The 20,502-nt window shown below is 41.9% G+C and overlaps 1 protein-coding gene across 4 annotated transcripts in view; it reads left to right on the plus strand.

The window, feature by feature from the left end:
* PRKAG2 (protein kinase AMP-activated non-catalytic subunit gamma 2) overlaps nucleotides 1-20,502 on the plus strand; it is a 224,251-nt gene that overhangs the window by 27,438 nt on the left and 176,311 nt on the right. The window lies entirely within an intron of this gene.

Here is a 20,502-nt window from a genome sequence, read left to right on the forward strand (position 1 = left end):
ATCTGACTGTCAGTCTCCACATGAAACATTATCTGTGGCACGAGGAGTACCTCAGTGATTGCTTTTAGACTGTTTTTTTCAGTCATGGAGTTGTTCCCCTGGTAGCGTCCTTGTGGTAAAGGCAGGTGGACGTTAAAAAGGAGGGTGTGGATGTGCAGATGAAATGCTGATGTGAACAGTATTCCCACCTCAGCACTCACCTGGATCTTACAGGCACTGCCCTGGTCTCAGGGTGCTTTTCTAACGGATGCTCTGCAAGCTACTGTGTGTCAGGATAACATCCTTGTGCCATTACTGAAGATGGAGCGTGGTCTCCAGCTTCACCAGTGGTGGGAAAGGCAGCGAAACAGGAGGAAGGCTTCTGTGCTCCTTGCCATTCCTAAAGCCGTGCTTAAAAGAACAGAAAAATCTGTTTCACAGCCTTTTTTCCAGACAGTTCCATTGTTTTTGCGTGCATAGGCAGGCTTCCTAATTTGTATGGAAAGAAATATCTACAGTAGAAGAGAGAATATCTTAAAAATGAGACAAAACCCACAATCAGCTCTGGGGGAGATCACAACAAGTTTTCCAGGCTTTATTGTTGCGGAGAGATGCACTCCTAAGATACATCTGGGTCTGCGTGTGTGGGTTTGCACGGTAAAGCTTGGACACCTCAGATTAGAGGTGAAATCCTGGCAGTGGTCAAGCCAGTGGGATTTTTGCCAGGGATTTTAATTAGAGCCAGAATTTCACCCTAGGTCTATAATCTTGTGTAATCTCCCTTTGAAATCACATGGATTTTTAACCAATGTCTTATATAACACCAAAACAATTCACTATCCACCCAATATTGTCTGTTTTCCTGTGTAACCAAAACTGAATGTTCCAAATGTGTCCTTCAAAACCTGAGATGATACTGAATTAAAAATGTAGAGGGATTTGTCCTTTTTTTTTTTGAAATATGGGGTGTTTGCAGAGTCACTTTGATGATGTGGGTATATTTTTCTTTAAAACCCCTGGTCTGACCTCATACCTAACCATGCTTTAAGCTTGAGGTTGGGATAAAGATTTGTGTAGATCCCTCCAACCTGAACTATCCTCTGATCTTATGGTCCTTTTCTGGATCTTAGAGAAATGCCTTTTAGACTCATACGCTGTTTAAGAAACTGATATGCTGCTGAAAATGCAGTTTGTCTCCTTAAAATTAGTATAATTATCAACCACAGTTCCAAGTAAGAATTTCTGAGTTTAGGTCCATATCTCTGCATATTTGGGGCCCTGTAGCCAGGGACTGGGTCTGCTGAAACCTGAGGAAATTCCATCTCCAGCTTAGATGGACCCGGAATTTCACTCTATCGTCAATGCAATGTCTGGGATTTTTAAGACTGTAGATGTGTTTTGAGCCTGCTGGGCTAAAAGAAAGAAGGTGAGATGGAAACACCTTCAGTACAATAGTAGAACGCTTCCATGTCAGAGAGAATTAGAGGAGTATTGCACAAAAAATTTGAGGCCGGAACTCCTGTATTGTTTTTAAAGGGCTTATTTCTTTCAGATCATCAAAGATTATGAATCTTTGGAGGTTTTCAAGACAAGACTGGTTAAAGCCCTGTGCAACCTGGTTGGAGTTCACTGTTGACCCTGCTTTCAGCAGGAGGTGGGACTAGAGACTTGGAAGTCCCTTCCACTTTGAATTGTTTTATGATCTTGAATCATGCACAAATCTCCTTATGATTTTATGATTCTAGGTAGATCCTTGTCAAACACAGCCTATAAGTTATCAGGTGATAGTACATCAGATAGTCTTTCTAGTGCAGATTGTTTTTAACTTCTCTACTCATGGAGGACTGAAAGCTGGATTTTTGCTTTACATTTAAATTCCTCATCAGATGTTCTACCTGTAATTAATATATTTGAGGCTTCGGTGCCAGTTACTTTCAGAATTGCAGGTCACCAGCAGAAGGGATACAACAGGTCAAACACTGAGTGCTTGGGATTAATGGAGAAATTACTGTATAACATTCCTTGGCCTCTGCAGAAATCAGACTGTGTGGGAAGAACAGCCTTTGAGTGGTTTATGAATCTCTGTTGCTGCCTGCATTAAGGTAAAATATTGTTTCATCTTGATGCTAGGTCCTATATAAACATACAGCGAAAGAAAAATTTTGCTCTGAGGAGTTTATATTATTTATGGTCAAAGCTGAGGAAGGGCTTCAACAGAAACAAACACAGGAGAAATGACTTAGTAAAAGTCAGAAAGTATGTCAGTGACAGAGGTGACTCTTAATTCAGTGTCCTGTTGACTTGATGATGCAATCTTCCAGGATTTAGGAATTGTAATCTACATCTGGGAGGATTTTATACTCCCCAACAACAGCATCTTAATTCAGGAGTAAAATTGCTGTGGACCTGGACAGGTTTATATAAACATTTTAGTTTAGAAACAGGTAAGGAAAACGTTCTGGCTATATTAATTCATCTATATTATCAATTGTGTTGGGTTTGCGTGGCAAGGTTTTGGTAGCGGGGGGGCTACAGGGGTGGCTTCTGTGAGAAGCTGCTAGAAGCTCCCCCTGTGTCTGATAGAGCCAATGCCAGCCGGCTCTAAGACGGGCCCGCCGCTGGCCAAGGCCAAGCCAATCAGCGCCTCTGTGATAACATATTTAAGAAGAAGAAAAACACTTAGAGAGAGAGTTTTTTGCAGCCGGAGAGAGGAGTGAGAAGATGTAAGAAACTCTGCAGACACCAAGGTCAGTGCAGATGGAGGGGGAGGAGGAGCTCCAGGCGCCGGAGCAGAGATCCCCCTGCAGCCTGTGGTGAAGGCCATGGTGAAGCAGGCTGTCCCCCTGCAGCCCATGGAGGAAGGATGAGGGGGTGTAGCGATTCCACCTGCAGCCCGTGGAGGACCCCACGCCGGAGCAGGTGGAGACACCTGAAGGAAGCTGTGGCCCATGGGAAGCCCACGCTGGAGCAAGTTCCAGGCCGGACCGGTGGACCCGTGAAGAGGGGAGCCCACGCCAGGGCAGGTTTGCTGGCAGGACTTGTGACCCCGTGGGGGACCCCACGCTGGAGCAGTTTGCTCCTGAAGGTCTGCACCCCGTGAGAGGGACTCCATGCTGGAGCAGGGGAACGATGAGAGGAGTCCTCCCCCTGAGGATGAAGAAGCGGCAGAAACACCGTGAGATGAACTGACCGTAACCCCCACTCCCCGTCCCCCTGTGCCGCTGAGGGGGGGGAAGGTTGAAGCCGGGAGTGAAGTTGAGCCCGGGAAGATGGGAGGGGTGGGGGGAAGTGTTTTAAGAGTTGATTTTATTTTCTCATTCCTCTACTCTGTTTTGCCTAGTAATAAATTAGATGAATTCCCTCTCTAAGTTTGGTCTGTTTTGCTCGTGACGATAATTAGTGAGTGATCTCTCCCTGTCCTTATCTTGACCTACAAGCATTTCGTTATGCCTTTTCTCCCCTGTTTGGTGAATGAGGGGAGTGAGAGAGTGGCTCTGGTGGGCACCTGGCCCCCAGCCAGGGTCAACCCACCACATCAGTTTAATGAGTTACCTTTTTCAACCTTATAGTTTTACCTTGGTATTTTGGGTTTTGTTAAAAGTAATTGGCTGACAGTTCCAGTTTCTTTGTGGCTTCTTCATTTGCATGATTTTTATCTTAATCATTTTTTTAACCTTTAATTTCCTTTCAATTCTTCCCATCTTAAAAGAAAAACCTCTGCCTTCACACATCAGTCAGGTTTGAATGTATCCGACTCAAGCTAAATTTGCTGTACAGAACATCTTTTTAAAGCTGTGAGTTTTCTTTGTTGAGGGTTAACTTTATATTACTTTGAGTTGAATGTTCCAGCCTGGGAATTGTTTCAAGTGGTAGATTAAGAGGTTTATGAAGAGGTTTGTCTAAAGTACTTTGGAATGCAGGATTTGCGCTAGCAGGTGAAATAATTTGTCAGTTAAGTCTGGTAACCTGCCTCCAGCAGTTGTCAGTCTCTAACGCCGTGGTGAAAATTTGTTGTCTTTTCTCAGCCTCCTTTGTACAATTGGGCTGGTTACTTGTATAATGCGATATAGGATAACTGTGGGAAAACATAGATTGTGTTTTAAAAGAATAATTAAGTTCCTTACACTGCAAGTTTGACCCATATTTTTAAAATTTTAATTTGGTACAGAAAGTTTCAGACTGTAAATCTGGGTTTTGTTATTAAAAAAAAAAAATGGGGCAGAAAACATTACCCGGGGCCTGTTCTCTAATTTCTTAGAAGTAACATGTATTTTTCTGTAGAGGTCAATATAGTCAGAGCAAAAGAATGAATTAGCCTTGGTGATGTCCCCAAGGACTACTTTAAGACAATAATTGGTAGACAAGAGATGACCAGAATTAGAAATTAGTGGCTCAAAATTTGTTTGGTGGAAATAAGGCCACATTTCTAAGAAGATGACTGTGCTGCTTACTCCCTGGCATCTGTCATTGGTCAACAGTTAAAATCTACATCTGATATTTGGGGATTTGGAGGCCAAAGGAAGCATGTCCTGCTTTCCTGGCTGCCAACCCACTATCCGCCACCTGCCTGACCTGTCACCACACTGAGCCTTCCTTGTCAGCATCCCAAGGAATGTCTTCATCACTCTGGGACAGAAAGACGGACATATGTGACAGTATAATCTCTTTGTCCACCTCCTGAACGCTACCTAAACAGGAAGGTTTGAGGTTTTTTCCCCCCATCCCTCTTTTATTTTGTGTTTTCAGAGAGAGCGCAGGCTGTAATCAGTCACGTGGCTTGTCTTTTGCATCATGATTGTCAGCACTTGAAGGAAAACCTTAACTTGCCAAGCACTGCTGTAAATTGGACAGGTTGCTGCATGGCTGGTTGGGCATTGTACCGTGCCTGTGTTTCTCCGGCGAAAAGCAAAAGGAATAAAGAACAGTGTTGGAATAGAAAGCTTTAGATATTTGGCTGCTTTAAATTCTCTTTCCTCACTTCTGCGCTTGTAATAAAACACTTTTAAAGATAGTGTTTACTGCTTTGACACAAATCAGGCCAATGTTTCTCTACCTTGAAATTCCAAAACTTGCTTAATTATTAAATGTCATACCGTGCCAGGGTCATATTTCACTGTTGCACTCTCAGCACCTATTTGTTATATAAATATTATGACAGCAAGCCCACAATGGTGGAGCAGAGCTTTCATCAGTGTTTATGCTTTCATCAGTGTTACCCAGACAGCGTATGAAGAAAAGTCCATAAGCAGCAAAGCAGACAAGGACAGTGGTGTGACGTGGTGTTACAGCACAGCGACAACCGGTTCACCTCTCACAACTCCAGTCTTCATCTTCTCATGGGTTATGGAGCTGTTTGGAGAAGGGTGTGTTGCCTGGGGAACGTTAATGAGTCAGGATACTTTTTTGCTCTTGAATCTGTGATTGACTTTATGGACAGTCTTTGTACCGCGTTCTCACTATAAGTGAAATGGAAAGTGCTCGTGTATTTTGCAAGAATGCTGAGATGTTCACCAAACACTTTAGCTACAGCTTGGGTAGGATTTTAGCCTGGTTGGAGCATTTTGCAATGTAAACACAGAATAAAAAAAAGACTGATCAGAAAATCTACTCGACCTGTTTGTGAGTTAAACTTCGTACTTTTTCTGGGGCTCCTTTTCCCAAAAGCGATCCCTGGGTTTTGCTGAAGGGAAAGTGAAGTTTCCGCCAAAGTAATGCCACGTTTCTGGTGCCAAAGAGTAGGGGATTGTGCAGACAAGAGGACTTGAGAGACAAAAAGGTTGGCACCTACAGGACCTTGCCCGTTCACTGTAGGAGCAGAGGACTGGCTAAAACCCACTGTCTACCAATCTCAGTTAAAGTTCTGAGTGCACTGGGAAAATGGAGTTGATGTGGTTGAAGGAACAAACAAGAATGGATATCAGTATCTATGTGTTTGTTCATGTGTTTCAGGGGTTATTTTCTATGTTAATCATGTAATTTGTTGAAAACGACAGACTTTGCATAGAATCCTGTTTGTGGAAAGTTGTTCTCTAGCATAATTAATTTGAATACATTAGCACTGAATGAAAGGGAAAAAAATATTACAAATTTTGTGATTGTAAGAATATGCTGAAGACTATAGCACGTGCGAGAGCTATTAGAACCACTTTAGACCAGGACTATTCAATTATATATTTTTCTTTCCGTTTTTGATGTGTGGTGAAAGGAGGCAGGTCTAATTACAAAAACTATATTTAATTCCTGCTGCGCATCATCAGACAGCTCATAATTATATTGTCTGTTGTGGGAGAAACCAACTGAAACTAGAGTGGATTCAGCCTTTATGAAATCAAAGCCAAGGTCTTAAGCCCCATCTCTCTGACACACCTTCTGGAAGCATTGGCTTCCCATTCTGGACCTTAGGAGATTACTCAGTCCAGGCTCTTGCACTAAAGCAGGATAGGTGTAGCTAGACTGGATTGAGGTCATGGATGTGAGCAAGCAGGACCAGTGACAAGAGGGAACACCTGCTAAAGCAGCACATGGTGTTCCCACAACCAACTCTTTCCTCCTGGTCCTGCACACAGACAGATGTACAGGTTGAAGAGCTGCCTCTGCTGAATCCAGATGGGAGGAGAAGATGATGCTACAGCCTCCCTCATGCATGATCACCCTTTCCATGACAGTGGAGTGTGTGGGATGTTACAAAACTCGGATCCAGCTTCCAAAGCTAACAAAATCAGGCCACCTCTAGCTAAGCTGTTTTTGATAGAAGTTCTTACTAGTAGGGTGTGCTGCCTTCCAAAGCAGCAGGTTCTGCAGCATCCCTGGGTAGTCTCTTAAACTTTGTCATCATCTTGACAAGAAACTATCCCTAGTGTCCAACCTAAATCTTATTTCCTGCAAATTTTTTTTTTTCTTGGCTCAGTGACCATGGAGATTATTCCACCGTTGACATGTTATTTCTTTTTTTCTCTTTCCTAGTCTTGAAACCCCAGTTCTACCAACATATAGACAATATTTGATAATCCTCCTCTTGTTCTCTGGACTGTTCCATTTTGGGGCACTGTGTTTTGAAGAAGCTCTGGACAAACAAGATACAGCAGGGGACTCACAAAAGTCTTACAAAGCAGAAAAATAGCCTCTAATGCTGTCTGACAGCTCTCCTAGTGTACCCGTTGTGACATTTGTCCTTTTGTGCAGCAGTTTCGTGTCACTGATTCATCTTCAAGTAGTTATTATCCCTTTTAGCAGCCCAGCTAATAGCCAGCTGTTCCCTGCTGCATATTTAGGTATTTCCTTCCTCCTCTGTCTAGCACTTTGTAGTTTATCGTGTTTCATTTCACGGATTAGGATCATTTCTCAATTTGCAAGATTGTACTGATTACTCCTGCTGTCCCTAAGAAAGCTTAGAAACGTCAGGCAGTCTAAATGAAATTATTTCATAATTACTATGAAATATCTTCTCTAATCTGTTATCCAGGTAATAAATAAAAGCACTGCCTACAACCAGGCCAACAGTAACACTATGCAGGAGTCTTCCAACCTTAGTGGCAAGCTATCGCTAGTTACTAGTTCCCCTTTTGAGGGCTTTTTTGAGAGGGGACATTCTCGCAATGATTTTTGTCTATACCTTATTTATCTAATTCAGTTATGAGAGTGTCCTGTGTGGCAATGTAAGAAGCTTTACAGAATTCAAGGCATATTGTACCAGCTGTTTCTTCTTGACTCAGAAGCTGTTTACTACTTCAGATTAAGTTAGATTAGTTTGTGATTTATTCTTAACCTACCCATGTAAGGTATTTATCTTATTTTCATCTGGGTAGCTGCAGTAATTCATTGGTCTCTCAAAGGAATCTTAAATTATAGAACAGGGTTGTGCTTCCTCTTCCATAATTCCCTCATTTGGATGATGAAAAGTACCAGTCAGAGAGAAAAAAACTCCAATGCAGTCATATTTATTTTATATATATTTTTAATACATATTTTTGGATGCTTTTGTTTACTGCCTGTATACAAAATGAGAAAAAAAGAGTTAAAGATTTCCTCTGCAGACCTTGGTGGTCACATAGGTGACAGTATGGCTATTATTTGAGTGAGTAGAAAGTGCTTCTCGTGCTGGTGGAGAGCAGACCATTATTTCCTTTGGCGACAGGAATGTTTGAGAAGCTTCTACACACAATTTTCCTTCTCTGTCTCTGCTTAAAAATGACCGAGCTTTGTATTATTGCCAATCTAAGACTGTTCTATCATGTAACACATCGTACATCTCTGGAAATATTCCTTAATTTATGTGTGCTCTGACATCTTACAGCATCCATGTGTCAACCATGTTTTCTTAACGAGCTTTATTTTTTAATTCTTGTGCAATATGCACATGCCATTTATAAGCTTTTGCTGGGTCGTGGCAAACAGAGTAAGGGTCTCGAAAAGGCGGCTTTGTCTGTCGATTTGTGATCTGGAGGGTCTGGGATGTGGAAACAAACCTGGAGAGGGGCAGTGAGGAGGAGAACAGCCTTGTGTAAGCAGGTAGGCGAAGTGGGGTTTGTGGAGCCAAACTGCCACTGTGTAGTCCTTCCTTGGGTTGACTCTAGCTATTTTTGGTAAAAACCGAAACACAACCCTTGGCTGTTAGTTTGAACACTAGTTTAACTGTGTGTGTTTGTGTGTGTGAGATACGAACTGCTGAGCTGTCCTGCCTCTGAACGTGGAGACCTGCTGCTTGGGAAGAAATTTGCCATTTCCCAAAATCTCCTGGTGCATTTTTGCCACGTTGAACAAAGAAATAAGGAGCATGTGTACATCTTCATCCCTCTGGGCAGTTCTCAGCCTTCACTGAATTACAAGCTTTTCTTATAGTTTTGTTTGAAGTCCTTAATTCTGTAACAGTCTCTAATCCTCACCTTCCCAATTATCCAGGTGTGACCATTTTTACTCATAGAGGGAGCCCTGTTAGCAATGCCGAACACAGAATATTTGCATTTCTCTAAGAAAAAATCACTGCCAAAAAAAGAATGCAAGTACAAATAAACTTCCTTGGGAAAGCAGCATCAGCGTAGGCAGTAAAGAAGTTGTTGAAGTGGAACAATGAAGTAAACCTGACGTTGATTGGATTTAAGGCTCTAATCGCTTTCCCTTGCACATGAGTCTCATATCTGTTGTTAACTTTAATGAGAGTTATGTGCCAAGCTTGCAAGAAGAATCGGTCCTTAATTCATCTTGCTGCCTAACTGTTTCATTAGAAAGTATTCCCATGTCTTTCTATTGAAATTTCGGTTGACAGTATTGACAGAGGAGCAGACCTTGCAATGAGGAATTCGCCTCAGATCTGGTGGCTGCGGTGAGAAACAGTGCCCGGGTAGATCCGAGACATGTGCCGACTAGTGCGTGACTGAAGATCAAAAGCTCGTTAGCTCCTGCTTGCTCCCACAGTGACTCTGGGTAAATGACTTTCTCTGTTTCTCTTTCCTTAATTTCTAAAAAGGAGGATAATTTGCCCTTATCTCCTCGATAGAGCTATTGTGAAGGTGAACTAGAACGTGTTTGTAGAACCGTCTAGGCGTGAGAAGTTTTATTTGCATGTTATTGTGAACTCCACTCTTCATTAACCCAAACAGCATTTCTCTGAACTTTGATGTTAAACTTTGGCCTACAAATATCTTACGTGATTCCATAAAAACGAATACCAGGTGAGCAGCTTCAACAAATATTTGCAGTGGCTTAATGAGTATATTTATAGTAACAATCTTATAAACCCAGAATAATTGAAGAACAACCCACAAATCAGTCACAGCCTGGAAAATCCTAAATTGTGACCACTTTCTGCCTTCATCTTCATAACATTTTTAATTTGTTGCACTTCTTTTTCATGCTAATTTGTCCTGTATGTTGCAAAAGCTACTTCAGCCTGTTGGCAGCTCAGGAATGGGAGCAGACCTGTCGCTCCTTGGCAGCAGGTGAATGCCTTGTCCCTTGAAGAGCCGTCCAGATTTACGTTTCCCTGGCAGCCAGCAGTTCAGCCAGGCTTCTTTGCTGCAGAGCTTTTCTGGGGGAAATTCCTAACTTATTTTCACTTCTGATTAACATTTTGGCTTCAGAATTTCTTTCTGCTCCCAGCAGTCCAGGGGTTTGCCTGCTGGGCTGCCTTGCCTCCAAAATTTAGACTTTTTTGGTTTGAAGGTGGCATTATTTACGAACTGCTCAAAAACCTTACAACCATGTAGGACAGGCAACAGAGAGAACCAAATTACCATTTTAAGGTGTTGAGGTACTTGAGGAAGGTAGGATGTTTTTTCCTGGAGTCATTCTTAGTTGCTATAATTGGTGTAAATATTTCTTTAGTTTTATGTAATGTATACTTGTGGGTCAAAATTATTCACGGATATCAGTAGAGAAACATGACCTGTGGAGATTGCTGTTGTTGGCAATATCATGGAGGTTCTGGACTGCTATTAGTATTAATATCTGATATATTTTAACAAATAGTACTTGAGAGTCATCAGTCATTGGGAAGTCTGCTGTGGGTTGTTTTGGGCTGGTTTGGCTCTTTCATTAGCAAAGCTTAAGATCCTTATCATTTAATATAACACTAAATTGTGTTCTCTAAACTAACCTTGCACTCTTTCAACTGAAACTGCAATTATTGTGAGTTGAGTTGGTGATAGCTCTTTGGCAAAAAAAATTATTTTATTTTTTACTAATTACAATGCTCTGAGATCTCCAGTGAAACATACTGAATTATATACAGACTGTCAATCATGTTTTCCTGTTCACTTGCTACATTCCTACTTAGAAAAAGAAAGTAAATTACAGATTGTCACTTCCTTTAGTAGATCTTAAAAGAAATGTCTTCAGTCAACAGTACAAATCTCAGTTGCTCAACCTCTGGCTGGTAGTGATGCCCTTAAAACATTACATGGGTTCCTGAAGTGTTTCTCTGAGCTTGGATTGTTTTCGTGGATATGGATGATAAGATTGGGGGGTTGCCTTGTTTTTCCCACATACAACTTTACTAGGGTGTTTGGCTTAAACGACCATCAAGAAGCAGGGAAATTCTGAGAGCATTTCTGTAATAGTTATTGGCAGGTACATATTGGAGCAAATGAGAAATGTGGTCATTTCTGAATGGTTTTGCTCTGTTGGTTTACATCCGACTAAATGGCGGATGGGGATATGTCTTTGTGAGGACCAATTCAACTGGTTGGGTTTGTTTTTCATCAGGATAAGGAAGGAACCCCTAGAATCACTGGGAGATACCCTAGAACTGCTCTAGTACTCAGTGGAGTCTCTGAGGACTCCAAAGGCAGGAGCACCTGGGATGCCACCAGCAAGGCCTGACACACAGCTTGCATGGGAGTCATGTAGGGTTTTGCTGTGCTGTTGGCAGGCACTAACTGCAGGTGAGTTGAGCTTAAGTAGCTGATGACTCCCTGAGCTTTTTTTGGTCCAGTTGGATGTGCAGACTTCCACTGTCCTTTCAGCTTTTCCGTAGGTCAGTCTAAGAGATGGACTGGGGCATGTGCTTCTTTGGGAGTGCCTCTGTGTGGGCTCCCACTGGTGTGTTGGGCCAGGTTGCAATTATCTTCAAAGCTTTTCTTTTCATAGCCCTGTGTCTGGGGAGCAGCACACTTCAGTTGATCATGCTCTCCCCTCGCAGTCCTCTAGAAGTAGATGTGTGAGCTTGAGCTTTTAGCAGAGGTGGTGATGAGAAAGACTAAGATTAAGCAGGATAATCCTACCTTTCAGCCCCTGAAGGACATAACACAGAATTTACTTCATAGGCCTGACCTACACTGGAACAACACTGAGACTGAGAAAAGACGTAATCATGTTGGAACATGTGCATTGTATCCTATATGTGAAGCTAGAGTGTGAGCCTAAGAGATGGGGAACTGGTATCTAATGAGAATGAAAGTTGAAGACTCTGTATTTTATATTTGTGTTAGTTGGCAGAACAAAATGATGAAAGGACAGAAAAAGGGAGAAAAAGAAGTGATAATGAGAAACGCAGGCAAATGTGTTATTGCCAAAATCAGCCAGCTGAATTGCTAGCATTGTACCAACAGATTAGCTAAATAAAATTAAGTACTCCCTAAAGTTACATGATTTAGTAAACTGCTGTGCATCATAACCAGATGAAGCCAGTTTATGTACCTGCTGTTGGTTACGGCAAGGATGGCATCACTGATATAATAACTTCCTTTCATATCTGAAAAAAAAAATTCGGTATGATTTTCCTTGGAGACATCTGCTTTTCCACTGTGGGAAAAAAATAAGTGCTTGCTAATGGAGTGACCTAGAAGAGAAAGCATGTTCCCAAAGTAACAATACAATTTCTTAAATAATTGAGAAATACTAAAAAAAAAAAAAAAAAAAGTTCTGTAATACACCTTTTAAAAGTTTGTAAGAACCATGAGAGATTTGTAAGGCAATTGAAATATGTGAGAAAAAAGAGAGAGAGAGAAGAGAAATCAGAAAATTGATTCCTGATTTGGTCTTGGGGTCCCATGCTTTTCTCTGCTGTTGGCTGTTTTTCTGTCTCATCTTGTTCCTTCAGTGAAAGCAACGAATCAAAAAGTTTTGGTCAGAAGAAATGGCAACATAATATTAAAATCAGTTGAAATATAGTAGATGTTAGGACAGTTTTTGGGATGATGCCCTGGCATTGTCCTAAGGCTGTTGAGCAGGGGCAGGTTCCATGGGCATCTGCGCGTTCCCCCGTGGGGATCTGGCATGGAGCTGTGAACTTCTTATTGAAATGTTGTGCAGTTACAAAATTGGGCCTAAAAAGCCAAAGTTGCTGAGTTGGCTTTGATTTAACCTTTCTGTATGTATGATACATATAGCAGAAACCTGTAACTCTGTTACTTGTGAAACGACGGACCTGCTTTATTTTGACTCTTCTCTTGTTTTCCGTTCCCTAGATCTTGTTTCATATTTTCTCTGCTCCTGTCCATTCCCATGGACATTCTCCTAGCTACAGTGCCATTTTTCTCTGTATTCTGTTCTCTTGCTTCTGTTCATGTGCACTTTTTTTTTATGCCTCTCCACACTCTTCTATTATTTGCTGATCTGCCCCCTTCCCTTGCCTTTAATCATTGACTCTTACGCTATCTCTGTGCCTCTTGTTCACTCCTATGCTTTCCAGTCAGGCTTCATCTTCCTCCTCTCTGAGATCAGCAAGGGAAGCATGGAGAAAAGATCTTTTTGACCTCAATATCTGTGTCTGGGACTCCCCTGATCACAAGAGATGCGAAGAGCAATTTAGAGGAAGTCCTGGCTGAGTTCTGTGTCCCCAGGTTGGGATATGCAGAGTAAACCAAATGTTATGACATTTTTCTCTTGCAGTTGTCTAATGAGTCTGTGTGAGCTATGGTTCTTTATCATCGAAGATTTTTAGCTTCTCCTTTTCTGAAATGCATGATTTGTTCTAGCTTTGGGTAGATCACCAATATTAAACATCTCAAGTATCTTCCATGGTTAAGGCCAGGGGTGGCAAAAATACAGTTGGATACGGTCTGGCAGAACATTTAATCTGCTGCTTAAGGGCTTCTTCAGCCTAAATGTGTGGTGTGTCAGATCACCTGAATGTATAGAAGGCCATTTCAGTACCTGTTGTGTGAGCGTGGTAAGTGTGAGCATGTGAAGAAGCGCAGAGATATGTGCTGCTTAGTGTGATGGGGCTGCCTATATGTTGGTCACCTGATGGGAGGAATTGGGATGGACTGCTCTCTAGTCATTCTATGAAAGTCCACATGGCTCATCCCTACTGAAAAAGACAGCGTCCTCTTGAAGGGGAAAAATTCAAACTTCTGTTCCCTTTCATGATTAGTCTTATAGGCTCTTAGGTTTTATTTTTCCGAAGTAGCTGGTAAGCAATAAATCATCTGCATCTTTTTTTCTTTCTTTTTCTTTTAAGCTAGCTGACAGTTGATTTCCTTCCTCTTTCTCTTTGAAGATCTGAAGTCTTCTTTTGTAGTTGTTTGTTGAACTGTTGGCCCAAGGTCTACTGGAGTTCTGAAACCTTTGCAACTCTGTGGTTACAGAACATATTATAAGATCTCAGGAACTGCGAACTCACGCCAGAAAGTAAACAGCTATAACAGCAGTACAAAGAGAAGAGTTTTCTTTATTCTTTTGCACACAGATTGGTGATTGCCAAATATCCGCATCAGGTTTGGGGCCTGAATTGCTTGATCTTATGTTTGAGACTTCAAACAAAAATCATGGGTAACATAGTGCGAAACATGTATGTGTTTCCAGTTGTTCTCTTCACTAGCCTGTTCGCAGTGCTTTGAGCTTCCTCTTTGGTCTTCACGAGTTACATAAAGAGTTTTCAGTGAGTTTGAATTCCTCAAGCACAGAGAAACAGGAGGCAGAGAAATCAAGCTAGACTGGCCTTGCTGTCAGTGGCAATCTTGCCTTGCTATTGGCTTTCCAAAACTGTTTGTTTGACCATATTTGTCTTTAGCTGTTGGGAAAACTAGCTCTGGGGTTGCTTTAGTTGGCAAAGATACCTATCAGTAGAGAACATGCTATGTATTATGTATGCATGGTGCTGTTTTATTGACTATTACAAATTAAAGAGGACTTGTATGAATTTCATGAGATGCTTCTGACTGTCTCAGTCCAAATTAATACATAAGGACTTTATATAAGCATACGCAAGAAGTGTTGATTCCTGCAATAGGATGCCAGGCAAATTGGTGAAGTGCTCTCCTGTAGAGCACGTCATGTGTAGATGCTGTGGCAAATGTCAGCCTTGTGTCTTCTCCTCTGTTAACTCAGATGACAATAAGGATCTCTGCTTAGGCAACTGGTTGCCACCCTTCATATCCATTTACAATCCTATGACTTTAAACACTAGGTCATATGTAGACACCTGTGGTGAGACACCTGAGCTTAGGTGTCTTAATCTTAGTTGACTCCTGCCCATAATGTCAGATGACCAATCCTGTATCTTTGCTTTCTTCAGGAGGAGCTGATTCTGTTTGATTTTTTGGAGGTGGGCAATAGTGAACAGAGTCTTCTGCCCGTTCCCCACAAAGCTGCCTCACTCCCATCCTATGCCTTCAGCCACCCTGCACTGCCCCTACCCCATGACTGCGATCAAGAAATCTGGGATTAAGAAATCCCAGATTCCATTCTGTGGATGTCTGAACTCAACTTCAGTCCTCTTGCCCAACAAGTATTAAATTCTGTCCTCTACCTCTGTGTCCCTTGCTTCTTTTGAGATATTTCCTGACACTGTAGCTGCTTACTAGCTAGTCTGGCCAAATTGTCTCCCATCCTCCTTCTCCTCGTTTCTTATTTTGAGGATGCCAGTTGTTCAGTCTCACTGCTGCCAGTGCTTGTCCAGTGTGTCAAAGTCCCCATATAAAGTACCTGAATTTAGGTGCATTTTTGTAAGGAGAACAGAAATGTTTGCCTGACGCAATCTGTCCTGCCAAATCAAAACTCTTTGACCCAAACCAAGGAGGACCTAGGAATATCCCTCTAAAATTCACCAGAAAATTGTTTCTTATATAGAAAGGATATATTTTCTGCAACATTTTTTAGAAATGGTTTAAATATTTTGGCTGAAGTTTTCCCAGCCAGTTCCTGTTTGGGGCAGACGCGGGTTTGGAAAATTTCTGCCCTTTCTCATTGCAGTTTGGCAAGGCTTAAAGGCAATTTAAAACAGGTTGTTAAAATAGGAATTGCCAAATAGTGGATTCAGATGCAATCCCTGTTTTGAGCATGTGGCTATAGCTCAAGTCATATATCACGTTTATGACTTTACAACTAGTTTTGTAAGGTACTAGAGCTGCTGACATGCTGTGCAGCTTTCTGAGTCGCTGACGTGGGATCTGCCTCTTAGTGATTTTTATAGACTGAAGAAATTTAGTAGTGGGGTAAGATCACTATGGGCTGCTCTGTATTGTCCTGTTACCTCATTTCCTTGATGAAAAAAAGAGATTAATTTGGCCTGAGAGCTTAGTTTAAGCAGCTGAATGTTTGCGGTTACATCTGGAGGAACAAGCTGATCTGGTGGTTGCTTAGAACAACAAATTGAGTTTCTTAAAAAGATCTGTGTGCAATGGCACTTGTTGCCAGTGAGCGTATTGCTGCGGGTGTGTATATGTGTGTGAGAGATGGAAACTTGAAGATACATCCCCAAAGTGCTGTGTTCGCTTTTTGTTCAGCACGAATGACTCCAGCTCTTTCTAAGAGGTGCTCATTTGTCAGCAGTGGTCCTGGCCGTCTCCAAAGGTTTCATGCTAGAAGGAGCTACAGAACTTTTATTAGACCCTGTACACAGAGACACACAACAGTCCACGGCATGTTTCACAGCTTCCTATAGAAAGGCTTAGACCTGTCATGAAAATCAAAAGCCACCATCATAATGTGCTACAGAAAAAGGGCTGGAGTAATCAAGAGTGCTACCAGCTTTTTATTTTGATTTACTTTCCCAGCAGGAAGAATTTATTAGATAAATTTCCCAGGTGGCCCTGGAAAAGGGACCACACATAAAAAGATGAAAAACAACCAAACAAAGCACTTTCACATCGGCGCAGGAAGGAAGGAAGAAGAGGAAATCCCTCCTGTCCCAAACCCCTCCATTTGTTTTAACCTTGAGCGTGTGAATCACTACTTCTTCTCCCAGCGATCCAATTCAATTTTCAGCCCATGCAGGAACGTAACGTTTGGCCTTTCAGTACATGAACCTCAAACTGTAGCACTGAGTTAGAGAAACCTATTTATTTTTGTAAAATTGAAGTGAGAAATGGATCCAGGAAGAAGATTGGCCATGTAATAAATCAATGGATGTTGCTGGCATTCAGTTTTCCCTGTATGGCTCTGAATCACTTGTCTGGGCAAGCCTTAGCTTGGAAGACTGCAACTAAAGTTATCACAGACAGATAAGTAAAGGCTGGGAGATTTGGGGGATACTGGCTGGGCTGGCTTTCAGCTGGGATGTAGTCTAGAGTCTGACACAATACCTGAATCATCATTGACTGGACTAGATGTTGGATTGGCCTTGGGGAAGGAAATTCCACCTTGGAAATGCACTGCTAATATCTTGGTGGTGGTAGGAAAAAATAACAGACCTTGACATTCCTGTAGACAGCCATATAGCACCGTCCTGCGCTCCTGTCAATGTTAGAAGTTGCCCTGGATCACTTTTTGTATGGGATGCCTGTTAGGAACAAATTCGTACAGAAGAAAGGGGAATAGTTGTTATTCTTGCCTAAAAATAAGCACAGTATTAAGCTCCATATTACATTTAAATATAGTCCCAGTCAGTGGTCACTTCCTTCCGTGACCTTGAAATCTAGCATTTGGAATGGTGTTTTCCAGGCAGTTATAGTGGTTTAATTTTCTTCTCCCAGTTCTTTTCTGCTTCCCTTCCTCCTGCCCTAGAGAAAATAAACCAAAATAGCTCCGTATGTACTGATGCTTGAGATGTTGTCGCTGTATCACACAGAAATCTGACTTCACAGTCTAGCTTCCAAAAGCAATGAAAGATTATGTTGCAAAGTTCAAGTTAGAGATATTTCTCTTATTCCTTTCCCAGAAATAGCATCTGCTGATAAAATTTCAGTGGAAATCTGTACTGAGGGTCCTCAGAGATGTAATCAGGCTCTAACACCAAGGAGTGAATTCTGTAGAGAAAAACCTTGCCTGAAAGAGCATCAGCTGAGGTGGAAGACAGTTTATTACATGTGCCTGTGTGCTGTCAGAGTTTCAGCAGGAGGTCCCCGAGGACCTCCTGCAACTTGTTAAACATGGGGATTTCAGGAGCATTAGAGGGCTGAGGGACTGGGAAATTTGTTTTCAAAAGCTGCTTTGCAATCAAGAAGAGAGGCAGTGGTCCTGGAGAAACAAATATCTCAAGCTGTACGTGGATGGAAATGTTTATTCTGTTTTAGGACATTATAACTGGTGTATTATGCCACACTCATAATTTTTCCCTTCAAGTGCTCGGAGAGGGCAATCCAGGAGTATTTTGTAGCTGCGATTCCTCCTTTTTTTTTTTTCCTTCTTCCAAAATAGCTGACGCCTTGTGCATTCTTGAAAAAAGTGCTGCTAACAATGCATACATATAATAATTAACATATCCTTAAGTAAATAAAATTCTGTCTTCAGAATACGTTAATGAACCGTAGGGGAGAATTATCTTTGGCAGGAGTACTGCAGAGGTATCCAACAGCAAGGGCAAGGTCAGAAGACTTTCTGGAGTGGTTTGCGTAGCCCTCAACCACTAGCTGTTTGTTGATCAAGATCCAAAGGGACTGTTTGTCACACTTACTCCTGGTGTCCTGGCCAAATGCTTTCTGAGCTTTTTTGATGCTGCCTATTTAATGCCATATTATTATCATTATGTCATAATCACACTAAACGATACTCGTTACTGTATAACATTCTGTAAAAAGGCAGTATGTCTGAATAGCATATAGTCTAAAGAAGCAGCAAAGAACAACCAGGAGGGGAGAGATGAGAGAGGTGAGGAAAAAGGTCCCATATACAGAAACGCTGTGAGAACAACCATTAATGATTTTTCCTTTTTCATGATAAATCCAAACAAACAAGAGTTGTGGTCATGCTGCCGTGTTCTAAATTGATACAGTTGTGCAGAAGTGGCTGCACAGCCTGGTGTGGAAAAGTAATTTATGCTGATAAATCAGTGGAAGCAAGTAAGACCTGCCAGACTGAAGCACACTTTTTCCTGTGGTCATGCAGGGAATCAGCTTAGAGATTGGGACTGGGACCCGTGTCTACCACCAGCTGCCTGCTGTGGTCGGAAAATCTGTATAGACTCGTAACTACTAGAAAAGGAAGGAAAAGACATTTTATCAAACACATAAGAATGTGCTTTAAGTTACTGAATATTGCCCGAGAAACAAAATTTCAGTCTCCAACCTACAACACAGATGATCCTGCTGTTCAGGGGACTTGTTCCTGTTCAGAAGCTAACCTAGTGCTGACAGCTGAAGGGAAGCGGCTGGGCACTTGCAGGGCGATTTCTGTAAGCTCGGCAAGCTTTTAGATATCTGTTATCCAGCACAGCACTGTGATTAAACAGACGTGATGTACCCAAGTAGCATTTTGAGGTATGGAAACGGTCTTGTCAGGAGGTTTTCAAGATGCAATTGGACAGGCTGCTAGGTAATCTCACCTAGGCTCCCCTTCCCACCAAAGGTTGGACCGCATGATCTTTCGAGGTCCCTTCCAACTTGGGCTATTCTACGATTTGGGGAATGTGAGATCAAATTGGTTAATACTTTAAATTGGTATGGCATAATTAAGTATTCTGATTGCAGCCTTCAGTATTTTTGCAGCACATTTATAGGGGTTGTTTTTGTTAGAAGGGATGATAGATATGAAAGTGGAACATCTCTGCTAACTTCTGGTTTTCTTCAAGGCTGGTTCTTCAGCTTAGTGCTTGATTTCACTGAAGTGCAGCTGGAAATTCATCTCAGAAGTCTACAACCTAACAACGTCATTAAATCCCACCCAGAACATTTTCAGTATCGGCACACCTTGTAATCACAAATGCTATCCTGGGAGAATTAAAATAAGTGCCAGGAATCTTCAATCAAGTAGGTTGACTGGATTATGTCTGTAGATAATGAGAAGTAGCTGCTGAGTAGTAAATTGAAAATGGCGAAGCCTGAAAGCCAGATGTCCTTGTAAGCGGAAAATGAAAGGGCCAGATGACTCCGTGATGTTAGTAGGTTGTTTGCCAGTTCACGTAAACTGGTAGAGATGTCCCAAATTTGGTGCAGTAAACAATAAATGACAGATAAATAACGAAAGGAAATTTCGAAGGGAAGAGTCTCAACTAGACAGCCAGGCTATGAAACCGGAGGATTGGAAGTGCTGCTGGTACCCTGCCAGCCTCTGTGCCCTTGCTAATTTGAAAGGTTTTAACGTTGTGTTTTCTTCTTCTTCACACATAGGATCAGCTCCCCAAGAAGACACTGACAGTACAATTATTAATATCATGGTGCGTCCCTTCCTTAGGTAGGAGGACGGGGTTTAAACTGGGATAGGAATTTAGTATCGTTTATTGAATTGAGCCATACCAGTGCAATAATGACGGGTTGGCCCAGTTTGCTGAACGCGGCAGGGTTGGGGCTTGCGGTGCTGCCCCAGTTGAGACTGAGGTGTTTGGGGCATGTCTGGAAGCCTGGGTGTCTGTGGAACAGACTTCGGTGTGAGGAATCAAACCAGTGATGCTTCGTTTGTGGGTTGTAGCTGTCGCTGCTATTTTCTTTGTGGGTTTAGGCCAATATTGTGTCAAATGTACAAAGTTTAAAAAAAAAATAATTCCATTTTCTTCCAGTTTTATGAGAATGCTCAAAGTATGTTAAAAAAAAATAACAACTGAACTCTTCTTAAACAAACCTAGCCAAGATTTGATTGAGAAGAGAGACCCATCAGCCGTTGGGGCTTGCCGGAGTTTATCCAAACGGTGGCTGGGAACAGAACATGGATACCCTGCCAGCCTCGACCACAAAGCCATCTTTCATCACTTAAAACATAGAAGTAACAGGGACT

The sequence above is a fragment of the Grus americana genome, chromosome 2 (assembly GCF_028858705.1).
Source record: "Grus americana isolate bGruAme1 chromosome 2, bGruAme1.mat, whole genome shotgun sequence".
Lineage (NCBI taxonomy): Eukaryota > Metazoa > Chordata > Aves > Gruiformes > Gruidae > Grus > Grus americana.